Raw genomic sequence first — 11,473 nt, 5'->3', positions numbered from 1 at the left:
CCTTGGGTTTCAGATATTATCCCCTATGACCCCATTTTGTGGAGGGTCAACACCAACTCCTTAATTACATCAATCAGACAGTAAATAATTTCCTTGCCTGTTGAACTATTGGCATGAAAGCCCCAAGTGGTCAGGTAGTCGTTAACTTTAAGTTCAATGAAACTCATTATTCACACAGGCAGAAATGCTCCTTCCCTGGGAACTAGGACCTCTAATTGGGTACGACCTTAGATTATAGGGAATAAAAGCACAAATATTTCAAATGGACCCCTGTGTGGTGAGGAGGCTACTTCTACTTCACTTGGTTCTTGGACCCATATATTCTTACTGTTGGAGGCATAATACTATATATCAGCTATTGATTTGGCCAGTATATCACTTCCCAGAAGACAGCAACCAAACCCTGCAAGATACTAGACCCATAGCTAAGCCTTCAACAGGCTGCTTATCATTCTGTTGGTCTGGCTGCTTTTAGATTGTGGGGTACCTGGTATTATCAGTGAGTCCCCTGGTGACAAGCCCATTTCTGCACCTCCTTTGCTGTAGAAAAGGTCCCGTGTTGGAGTGAACATTGTGTGGAAAACACGTTGAGAGATAAAGTGTTCTGTAAACGCTTTGGTGGTGGTAATGATAAAGGAAAGGCAACCCCACATCCAGAATTTGTATCAGTATTGGTATGGAGTAATAATTACTCTCTCCTCCAATGTGGAAAAGCTCTGATGTCATTGACTTGCCACTAGGTAGGCTGTAGGATGACACCTCGAAGGATGGTGATGTGTTGAGGGTGCAGCTTCAGTCTCTGTTGCTGGCACACTGGCCACTCAAAAGTGGCTATAACCAGATTGGCCATAAGACAAGAAGCCCTTGTTATTAGGCTCATGCATGGTCTTCATCCCTGCTACCCTGGTCACCCCTGGTCTGGTCATGGGCCTATTGCACAAGCACTGGCTGGACAAGGTCAGTCATCCACATCAGACCATCTTTCAGGGTTACTGACAATTGGGGCTATCATGTGACAACTGTCCAATTCCAGCTCCACCAACACAGCATAATGATACATCTGTGAGCCAGTCCTGTCTTTTCTTCCTCTGAGAGTTGGTCAGTGGAAATTCATGGGTTGAAGGAGAGGCATTGATATGGTAGAAGTAGGTAGCATGGCAGTCTGGACCAGAAGTTACTGGTACTTTACTCATAGTTTTGGACCTGCTCCAGCCCCATCCCAAATGTGCCACTTCCATCATACATTGGGTTGCTTCTACGTCTGTCCAACAGTACTGCTTGGTGGGTCTGAAAATATGCTGTGCTGTACAGAGGCCACACTTCCTTCTCTGCCCCAGTGACTGATCATAGCAGAAATATTAAGACAGATCTATTCCTGGGAGACAGGGGACTCCTCTCACAGGAGATTTAGCTTGAGAATTTCCCAGTGGCCCTGCCAAAATTTCCTTAGAACTGCACTGCAGTCTAGGACACTTCCATCCACACTTTCATCCTTCTCTCCTTCTGTCAGGATCAGATCTGCATTGCATGTCTATTCGCATCTTGGCATTTGCTTCTCAGAGGACCTGGACTAACACGTGGTGCCTCCTCTGAGTCTGGAAGTGGTGGAGGGGAGTTAGAAGCTCCAGGCCCTGGGTTCAGGAAGAAGATCTCCACAGGCATGTGCTGAGGGGTTGGAAGTGGCCATGGTTGAGGAGACAGGGAGGCTGAAAGATCTGGGAGGGTGCATAAGTTTATGTCCAGTAGAGAGAGTTTCAACAACAGATTGAAGCTTGCAACTTTAGCAGATCACCCTGGTGGGAGTAAAGTGAATGGGCTGGAAGGGAGCAAATATAATGACAGGAAGACTGGTTAGGAGGCAGTATTCCAGCCAGGGGATAATGAGTGTGTGAACTACAGCGGTGACAATGAGAATGGAGAGAGGGGGCAGGCAAGACGGAGGGAAATCCATGGGACTCAGTGATATTGAGGCTAGACTTTGGGGAAGAGAGAGGAGACAAAGCTGATCTCTTGGTTACTGTTTAGAGCAACTGAGAGGATAAGAAATACAGAAGGAAACCTTTTTTTTTTTCTTTTTTCTTTTTTTTTTTTTCAATAAAGCCTTTCTGGTCACATTGAGTTTGAGGTGTCTGTGGAACATCTATGTGAGGATGGATGAAGAAGGAGTTTGAACAGCACATAACAGATTTTGGGATTCTCAGCCTTGTGGGGAGGCTGTGGGTGTGAAGAGAAGGGGCCCCGTAATGAAGTCTGGGGCTCACCAATGTTTAATGGGAGCATCAACGAAGAGGAGATGGGGGCAGAAGGTGGAAGTGAGATGCAGCAGGAGAAGTGGGGTCCTGGAGGCCAAGGGAGTACAGAAACTCTGGAAGAGAGGGAGTTATCAGTGAAGCTGGGTGCCCTGGTGACGGCCAACCAGGTGAGGACTAAGACATTGCCACCTTGCTGCTGTTGGTGATCTTACCAAGAGGAATTTCACAGCCGAATCCAGGCAGAAGCCAGGCTAGAACGGCTTTGAGAATGAAAGGGAGGATATGGAAATGCACCACTCTTTCAGTGAGTTGAGTGTGAAGGGAGAGAGTGAGACACTTGTTGCCAAGTGGGTAGGCAGAATTCAAAGAGGACTTCCTTTGTTTTGTTAATTCCTTTTTTGTGGGAGACACATGTGTGCAGATTTAGGCTCATGGGAAAGAGCCAGCTGAAAGGGAGAGGTGGAAGTTACAGGAGAGAGAGGGAGTGAGGCAGGGGAAGGCTCAGGTCACAACAGTTTCTGCCTGTTTTATGAGGGTTTCTGGATGGAGAGAGAGAGAGAAAAGGGATTTCTTCAGAAAGAGCTCCTCGATGTAAATAAACCGATACAATGATGTCAGGTACTAGTCCTCAGCTCTCTGTGGATCCCGCACCCCTACGCAGATAATGGCGATGGCTGATGGATAGATTTTTTCAGCCTCCACTGAGCTTTCATGAACTAGTCAGGTTGGATCTGCATAACTCATCCATACAAAACTCTTGCAACAATCTGGTCCTATTGCCATCCCAGTCTCAGTGCAAGCATCTCAAACAATTGAACATTTTATTAGTCAGAGGAAGAGTTTATCCAAGATCTCACTGTACAGAAAGCTTTTGTCTAATCTCCCCTGTGTCACATTTCATTATGACAGATGTGTCTGATTCCAGCTTCTTATTTACATAGCAGGCAGACATATTGTCATTACAGATAATTAGTCTTAAAAGCACCAGCTTTTAAAACACTCAAGTCTTAAGTTTCCCATTCATCCATCAGCACGGTAAGGAAAAATATGCCTCTTCCCGCATTAGGTTCTGTGTCTGATTTTATTTCTGCTCAAGCTTTTTATCCTTCTCCTGTTTGCCAGTGGAGGGGAAGCACGGAGGGACCCAGACGAGGCTATTGTTCCAGTATTCCCAAACTGCTGACATTCTTTTCTGGGAAGATAACTGAATCACCAAATTTGATGAAAGGTCCCTGAACTATCAGGAAACAGATTTTCCATGGAGTCTATGAATATAACTATTAATTTTAAAGTCAAAGATCTTGGATTTTTTCAGCTTGGCTGTTTCTTCACTGAGAAGCATTTAAAAAATAAATTATTGCATATTGACAAAAAATATGATAACATAGGGACCTTTCTGTTGAAGAAACACATTGCAATATGAAAATCTAAGTAATATAAACTGGTCTTGAACATTTTCTAAGAGATTTTACTTAACAAACACACACTGGAGAATCTCAGTCATTCTGATTCAATTGGTCTAGGCTGGGGTCTGAGATCTACATTTCTAACAAGCTCCACAGACCACTCTTTGGGGGACTCTATTGATTAGTGAGAGAGCTGACTTCTCAACATCAACAACAGAGATGGAGAACAATATTTTCAAAATGCTGAAAAAAAATTGTCTATCTGGTAATATATATCTAGTTAAAATTGCATTCAAGAATGAGGGCAAAATAAAGACATTTTCAACAAACGAATTTGGAGAGTTTATTACCAACTGATCCTCATTAAAGCTTCTAAACAACTTTAGGAAGAAGAAAAGAGAAACTAAAGGTGTGTCTGAGATGCAAGAAGAAATGAGCAAAGGTTAACATATGGTTAAATCTAAAATGTTGAGTCTATGAAAAAAATATTTAATTTTGCATGTAAAAAAATTAAGTTCGAAATGGAAATGGGGTAAGAGTATCTGGCAAGCAAGTGGTTTTAGTTAAAACTTTCTAAGATCTTTTATTTGTTAGAGGAAGGTGGAGATATTAACTTTAATTTTAAGTTATATATAAATATGAAGTTAAGGGTTAAATAAAATAAAAATGTAGTGAATAACTTTCAGCATTTCAGAAGAAAATTAGGTAACTTTAAAAAATGGAATCAAAAGGCAAAAAGGAAGGGAGAGAAAAAGCATCTAAATAGCAGGACAAATAGAAAACACAAAATAGAACAATAGAAATATTTTCAAGGATATTGCAATAAAAATAGATGTAAATGGTCCAAACTTGCCAGTTAAAAGAGAGTGTCAAATTAGATTAGAAAATAAATCAGGATTCTCAATAGGGGATCAACTCTGCGAGGCTGGGTAGCAGCGGCCATGCTGGGGAGAGCTGCCCCCACTCCCAGTGGCTATGCAGGAACTTCACCCAAGGGACTTGTCACTGGGGGTCCAAGCTGCCACTTTACACATACAGGGAGGTGCCTCAGGTCTGCACATACTTCCAGCAAGGCTCTGCTTCCATGAAGCAGGACCTGCAGCCCCTGGTTGCCTGGAGTGAGGCAGCTGCCATTCAGACCCACATGTCACCCTGCCAGGTCTCTGGCTGGAGCCAACCCACAGAAGCTCTGGACTCACCTCCCTGCCCTCTGTGGCATCAGGAATTGTGTCCTATTCAGTAATTTGTAATTCTCAGACATCAAAATAACGAAGTAATTATTCTGAGAAGTTTCAAGTATATTATTCCAATTGAGTTTGTGCATGTATGGTAAAAAATAGTGGAAAAAAAACAAACTATCCAATGCTTTGGACACAATCTCTCTATTATATTTTACAAAAATCATTTGGAAGGATAGCCATACCTCTGTATGCCACTCAAAGCTATCTGAAAAAAAAAAGTTAACATAAATACAACAGTTGACATCGATAACGTGTTTAAAATTAGCAAACAGATTGAACACATGCACAGATGTGTAACCAAGCACTATTTAGAGCCAGCCTACCTGGAGTCCACAAGAGCATCATCAAACCCCCCAATTCTCCCACATGTAACCTTTAATAATAGGCTGTTTTGATTATCTTTAGACTTTTTGTAAGTATTAAAGACTTACCTATGCAGATTGATGTCTTTAATACTTTAGTTTCTTCATTAAACAGAGTTTAGGGAATAGAGGTTATATTAAAAATTAAACTTCTTCAACTGATAATGAGCAATTATTGGTTTTGGTTTTAGTTTGTTTGACTTTTGCTAAGCTGTTCTCTGGTCATCTCAAGTAGAACTTAAACTTTTATGAAGGTGACAAGTGAGATAATTAATCAATTTAGTTTGGTGTGAATGCTGTGGATTGTCGTTGGAAATGTCAACGTTATTAGTCTAGAAAAAAAAAGGAGAGCTTTATTTTCGTCTTGTGATCCTCTCCTGATAGTTTCCATGAGATTTTGAGATTTTCTTGGAGAGGATGGTTCAGGTGTTTTGGGATTCTCTCACAGGAGTTTGGTGCCTCTCTCCTGTTGTTAGGGCTGACCTAAAAGCCACGATGATGTTGAATGTATTTGAGTGCCACGCCATGAGAGTGGATAAAGGGCATCCTTGTTTGCGGTTAGTTACATCTTTGGTCCTCTTGTAGAACAGTCTGTCCTGGAGACCTACAGCAGCCCCTTATGACCAACAGTTCCTTGCCAGCTTAAGGATGTTGAGAGGCAGATGGGTTTTGAAGACACAGCAACCTTAAAACTGGCATAGTGACCTTGCCCGCCTGGGATTCTCCCAGGAAGAGGCCATTGTGGGGAAGAAATGGGCAGAGGGGCTTGGCCAGTTACTCCTGCTCAACAAATCCTTGCTCTTTTTCCCTCCTTCTCAACCTCCACTGCAACATGAACTTCTGAATTGCTTTTCATTCCTGTTTATCTTATAGAGCCAAAATAACATAGCTTACATTTCCTTTACCCAAAATATGAGACTATTTGGAAAGCAGATAAATAGTTTGAGTAGCCTCTGTGGCAATGTGAATAAAATTTAGTGCCTGAGAGATTCCTTTAAATGGAAGTGGAATATTGTTATTCACTCCTGATCAGTTTTCATTTTCATTTTTTCATTCTCACTTTAATTACTGAGCTTCCTTTCTCTGAAATCAAGTCTCTAAAGCAGACCTTAATTATCCATTTTTAACTGCAGGAAGATTTATTATTCAAAGAACAGCTAGCAATCCAGAATAGATGTTATTCTGTTCATATTTTAAAGGGTTAGTCAAATATTTCTTCTAATGGAAACATTTTGTACCAAAAGCCTCTAGACAAAAAGGTAGCTAGACGAAGAGATAAAGATTTAAAGTAAATCTGTAACAGAGGAAGATGACTAAATCTTTTGAAATCTTTAAGGCATGATCCCCATGGAGTAAATGATTTAAATTAACATAATTAGAATGAAACAATCTTTGCATTCATACAGCATCTTATTTTTCCAAGATCTCTTTTTGCCTTATATCTTATGTAAATAATCCCTCTAAGGTGATAAGTACTCTTAAGCCTATCTTGTCTTTTAAAGAATCTATCGAAATCTCTTTATATGCTTCCCTAAAAGGGATTTTCCTTATAAAATTAGCCTTTTTTTAATCTATAGCCTTAAAATGCAGAACTCTATCTACCTTAAGATGTAAAAGGATTGTCATTTTCCTTCAGTTCTCTGTAGCCTGGTTTATAAAGTTTGTTTGCCAAAGAAGCTTAGGAAATTATCATTTTTGGAAGCCTTTAAAAGTAGCAGAGCTTTTTATCTCTTGGTCATGGTTTCAGTGTGGTTCTTCTGGAAGGGAAATGTAAGACATAGACACACAGGTGTCTTTGGAAAAGAGATAATGAAAATTAGTTGTAGAGATGTTGTACCAAGTGTTGGTGGTATCCATAAGTGGAAGCATCCTATAGGCAGACAGAAGTCATAACCAGAGCTTGGTAGAGAGGTCAGTACTTACATATGGGACTAATCCATACAGGAATCATAGCTAAAATTGTGAAAGTAAAATATCTATTAAAGAGATGAGAATCCAGGGTATATCTAGGGTGAAGGAGGAAGAGGAGGGAGGAATCCAAGTGAGAGTCTGAAGGGTGTGCTTGAAAAGATAGGAGAAAACAAGGGCGTTGTGGTGTCCTGAAAGAAGACGATGGGGAGGAGAGCATTTCAAGAGCTGGGATAGATCATCTATGTCAAATAGAAATTAAAGTAAGGCCATTGCATTTGGTATCTCAATTTTTTTTTTTTTGGTTAGATGATCTTGAGGGAACTGGGATAACAGTGGAAAGCGTGAAGGATGAAGCTGAAAGGGGCTGTGGAGAAACGCCTTAATAACAAAACAGAGGACATACCAGTCAGTATATTGCCCACTGGAACAGTTGGGTGAGAAAGTTTAGAAATACTGATGTTAGCTAGCAGGGAACTAAGGTCAAGTGACTCAGGGTGGGGGCATCTCTGCATAATTGTAGATAGACTGGAAGACCCCAATAAAGAGGGAAAGATGAATATAATATTATAAGGACTCAGAGAAGAGGCTGGAAGGAATGGAATCCTTCTAAGTAAACCTTAGAAATGAGAACATTAGAAGTGAAGAAACTTCATTTCTTTGTTAGAACCTTAGGAATGAAAGACCTCACAGGTGGTAGATTGGCTCTCTCATTATAGTAGAGGAGGAAATAATTCTAGCAGGAAGATATTTTATTAGGAGGTGGGGAATGGGGATAGGGAAAACAATGAAGGAGAGGTGACATTTGGGTCATGCCTCTTCAGTAACGTCATATGTCTAGCTATTTCACAACCAATAATCATCAGTGATTTGCTTATCAGTGAGTAATAATATACTGCTAACTCTTCATTATCAAGACCTTTCTCTACAGCCCTTTCTGACTTCCTTCTTTGACACTCTGTTACATTAATTACCTCAAGATTAGCTGTCATCTATCAGGTAGCCAAAGATCATAGAAAGAGCATTCAAGGAAAGGAAATAGTATTCACTAAAACAGAGTCGTTAAAATGCAGCAGATAGGTCAATATGGCTGAAGTATAGGATATTGGATTGGATGAATGTTTAGAAGTGAGCACAGAAAAGTAATCTGAGAGCTCAATTAGGAAGAGAAAGGCCAAAAGAGCTTGGATGTGATTCTCAGAGGGGAACTCATGTAGATTTCCCTCCTCTGGGTACAGTGTATCATATTGATTGTGCTGATGCTACCCGACAAGGTAAGGTTCTTCAGGTGCTTGGAATGGGAATTGTGTGGGGGAGGGGAGTTTTTCACTGTGGTGGGGGCTAGAGGTGAGGCAAGGACTTCTCAGCAGATGAGAACCTCTCTCTACCTCAAGGCTATTAGACTTGTTTTCCAGGGAAATCTTACTCCTTGGTACCACATGGACCATGAAGTCTATCACATGGTTGCTGTAGCCAAATTCATACCAACAAATAAGCTTAACAAAAGGGTCACTGAGGGCAATGCCAGGCCCTGCATCAAGGTGGAGAAGTGAGTGACTCTGTTAAAGTCACAGGAGAGCGTCTAGTCCTCAGTGTTGCCCAGGATGCTCTTCAGGAGCCCTCTGACACCTGCTCCACCACATTTTTGATGTCGAATTTAGCAGCTCTCTCTAGATGGCTGGTCAGATCTAGAACACACTCTTGGCAGTGCCTTTGTTTGCAAGGATGATGCTCTGGACAGCACCATGACCCTCACACCATGGTTTGCCAGAGGGGCCACCATCAGTCTCTGGGTAGCATTGATGGCATGGACTGTGGTGGTGAGTCCACCGTGACGTGAAAGTTTCATGGATAACCTTGGGCAGGAGAGCCACTGTGGTTGGTGGTTCAGATGGCATTACTGATGACCTTGAGAGAGCTCTCAGGTTTCTCATGGTTCACTCCCATTGCATGCACATGGGGAATCAGCCGAAGGGGCAAAGATGAAGACTTACCTTCAAGTAAACCTCAGCCTTCTCAAAGACACAAGGGAACTCCACATCAACATCACCCCATTTGATGCTGGTGGGGATGAGGCCTAAAAGAGATTTTAACTTAATTTGCATGGCACATAACTAATGTGTTCCATGAAGTTACTCACAGTGATGAGGTGACGGGTGAGGTGGAGAGTTTGCCTAGAGGAGCAGGTGTAGAGTTGGGCTGAGGCACAGGAGTCCAGGGTTATCACTTGGGAAGCATTCTTGCATAGTTCAAGGGCCTAACAGGAAGCTCAAGTCCACATCAGGATAGTCCTGTGGAAACTCTGAGAGCACCAGCCAGGACCAGGTCACCATTCCAACTCTACAGACGTGCAGCCCCTTCTTCTGTCTGGTTCCATTCCTCACCGAACCTGCCCAGCCCCGACCAAAATGTCTGACTTGATACTAACGGGGTTCACTGCCTCCCTCTTTTTCTTTCTTTCTTTTTTTGTAGAGACCTGGGCTGGTTATCTCTGCAAATTCCTGCCATTTAATTCAGTTCCATGCACTAAAAATCCACAAGAGTTTAAGGGAACAGTTGGAAGAACAACTTGCTTGTGCCTTATGCACTTGGAATTGTAGCTATATGCCTTGATCTTTCCTGGTTACTGCTTAGCTGAGAAGAAACAATTCTCAATAGTGACCTGATTATTATTTAGCTAAGTCCAGTGATATTCTTGAGAATTTAAAGGAGCATAAATGATGGAGGTGACAACCCTCTCTATGGGCTCTCTTACAATATAGAGATCACTTATAATGAAATTCTAACCAGTAGATTATAGTTCCTCCTATAGGGGATGAAGAAATAAAGATTTTGCCTAGGTTTTAACATTTAAACTAGTATGAGTTTCCATACTATCCTTCTGTTTTAAGTTTAAAAAACTTAATAGGACATTTTCTTAGTTTTGAAATCAGACTCTGATTCTCAAGGAGCTTTGTTGCAAAAAGATTTATACTTTATATCCTAAATTGGGTGAGAAGTGATGCAGAAAGAAAACATTCCCCCATTTAGTCATTAAAATATTTAATCTTGGGCTTAATCCTTGTAAACAAGTTTCCCAGGACAACACTTAAATACTACCCGAAGCTTAGATAAAACAAAATATGATTTTGATTAAGTGTAATACATTAGCAAAATGTCAGTTTGTGATATTTTTAAATGAGATAGGAAATGCATGATGGCTGATAAATTGCCTCTCATTAAAAGAAAACAGGAGAACTAAGTTTTTTCTAAGTATTTATTTCTGAATTTGTATACGTTTGATATACTTGTCAACTTAAAAAAAAATGCACAATGTAAAAGCTGTGAGTCGAGTTTATTCAGTGTCTTACTGAGGACTATAGCCCAGGAGATAGCCTCTCAGATAGCTCGGAGAAATTGTTCCAACAGGTAAGAGGGGAGGTCAGTATATATGTGAGTTTGGCAGAGGGTGCAAGCAACCAAGCACACATCCCAGTAGAAGTTTGTTGCTAGTCGTGAAGAGCAGACACCTTAGTTAATGGTTTTAGGGCTTTTCTAAGTATGGGAAGATGCATGAGTTTGGGTTCATAAAACTTTCTCCTGAAAATTTCACACTGTCTAAAGGCCTGTTCTGCCAGTTTCCCAGAGCACAGAGTGTCTCATTCCTGATGTCCACCCTGAACTCCTTTCAAGGTGTATTAAAGGTCAGCAACTTCAGTGGTTAATGAATCAATCCTTGTAGAGCTGGATGGCTAGAGACATTCTTCAGTTGGCACACTTATCAACCATACTTATGTTTTCTGATTTATTAAATGGGAAATTTAAGCAGCTTCATAGAATGAAACAAACTATAAACCAATTAAGCTTCACTAATAGGCAAAATTCCCTTTTGCATTTTTCTAATAGCCCTTCTTTGGGTTTCATGGCCATGTGGCTCTACCACTCTCCCCATCCCACCAGTCTTCATTTATTGAAGATTTTGGCACCTAACTCATAGGAGTCGTGACTTCCAGAGCTCTTCCCATAGTTATAGACAGCATTCACATCTGGTGAGCAATCCATCAAGCTTCAACTTCACCTCCTTAACTTACAAAACCTGGACTTCCATTCTCCATGAGCAACCCATCCTTAACCTCATTCTCACCAAGAACAGCTTCATTTCTGAAGCTGGAAACCAATACAAAAATAATCTCTGCCCACAGCTCCTTAGTGGTCCAACTTTCACCCACCGTGCCCCACTGAGTTCTTCAGTCCCTCAAGCTCCTCTTCGCCTCATCGTTTTCCTCCCTTCCCTGACTACAAGTCTCTTTCCAACTATTTCCTCC

At 41.3% G+C, this 11,473-nt stretch overlaps 1 pseudogene; it reads right to left on the bottom strand.

Moving 5' to 3' along the window:
- Window positions 1-8,431: 8,431 nt before the first annotated feature.
- On the bottom strand, window positions 8,432-9,116 carry LOC132413923 (glyceraldehyde-3-phosphate dehydrogenase pseudogene; annotated as a pseudogene).
- Window positions 9,117-11,473: the final 2,357 nt, after the last annotated feature.

Source organism: Delphinus delphis, chromosome 18, assembly GCF_949987515.2.
Source record: "Delphinus delphis chromosome 18, mDelDel1.2, whole genome shotgun sequence".
NCBI classification, from domain to species: Eukaryota; Metazoa; Chordata; class Mammalia; order Artiodactyla; family Delphinidae; genus Delphinus; species Delphinus delphis.
This window is presented reverse-complemented; position numbering and strand designations above follow the sequence as displayed.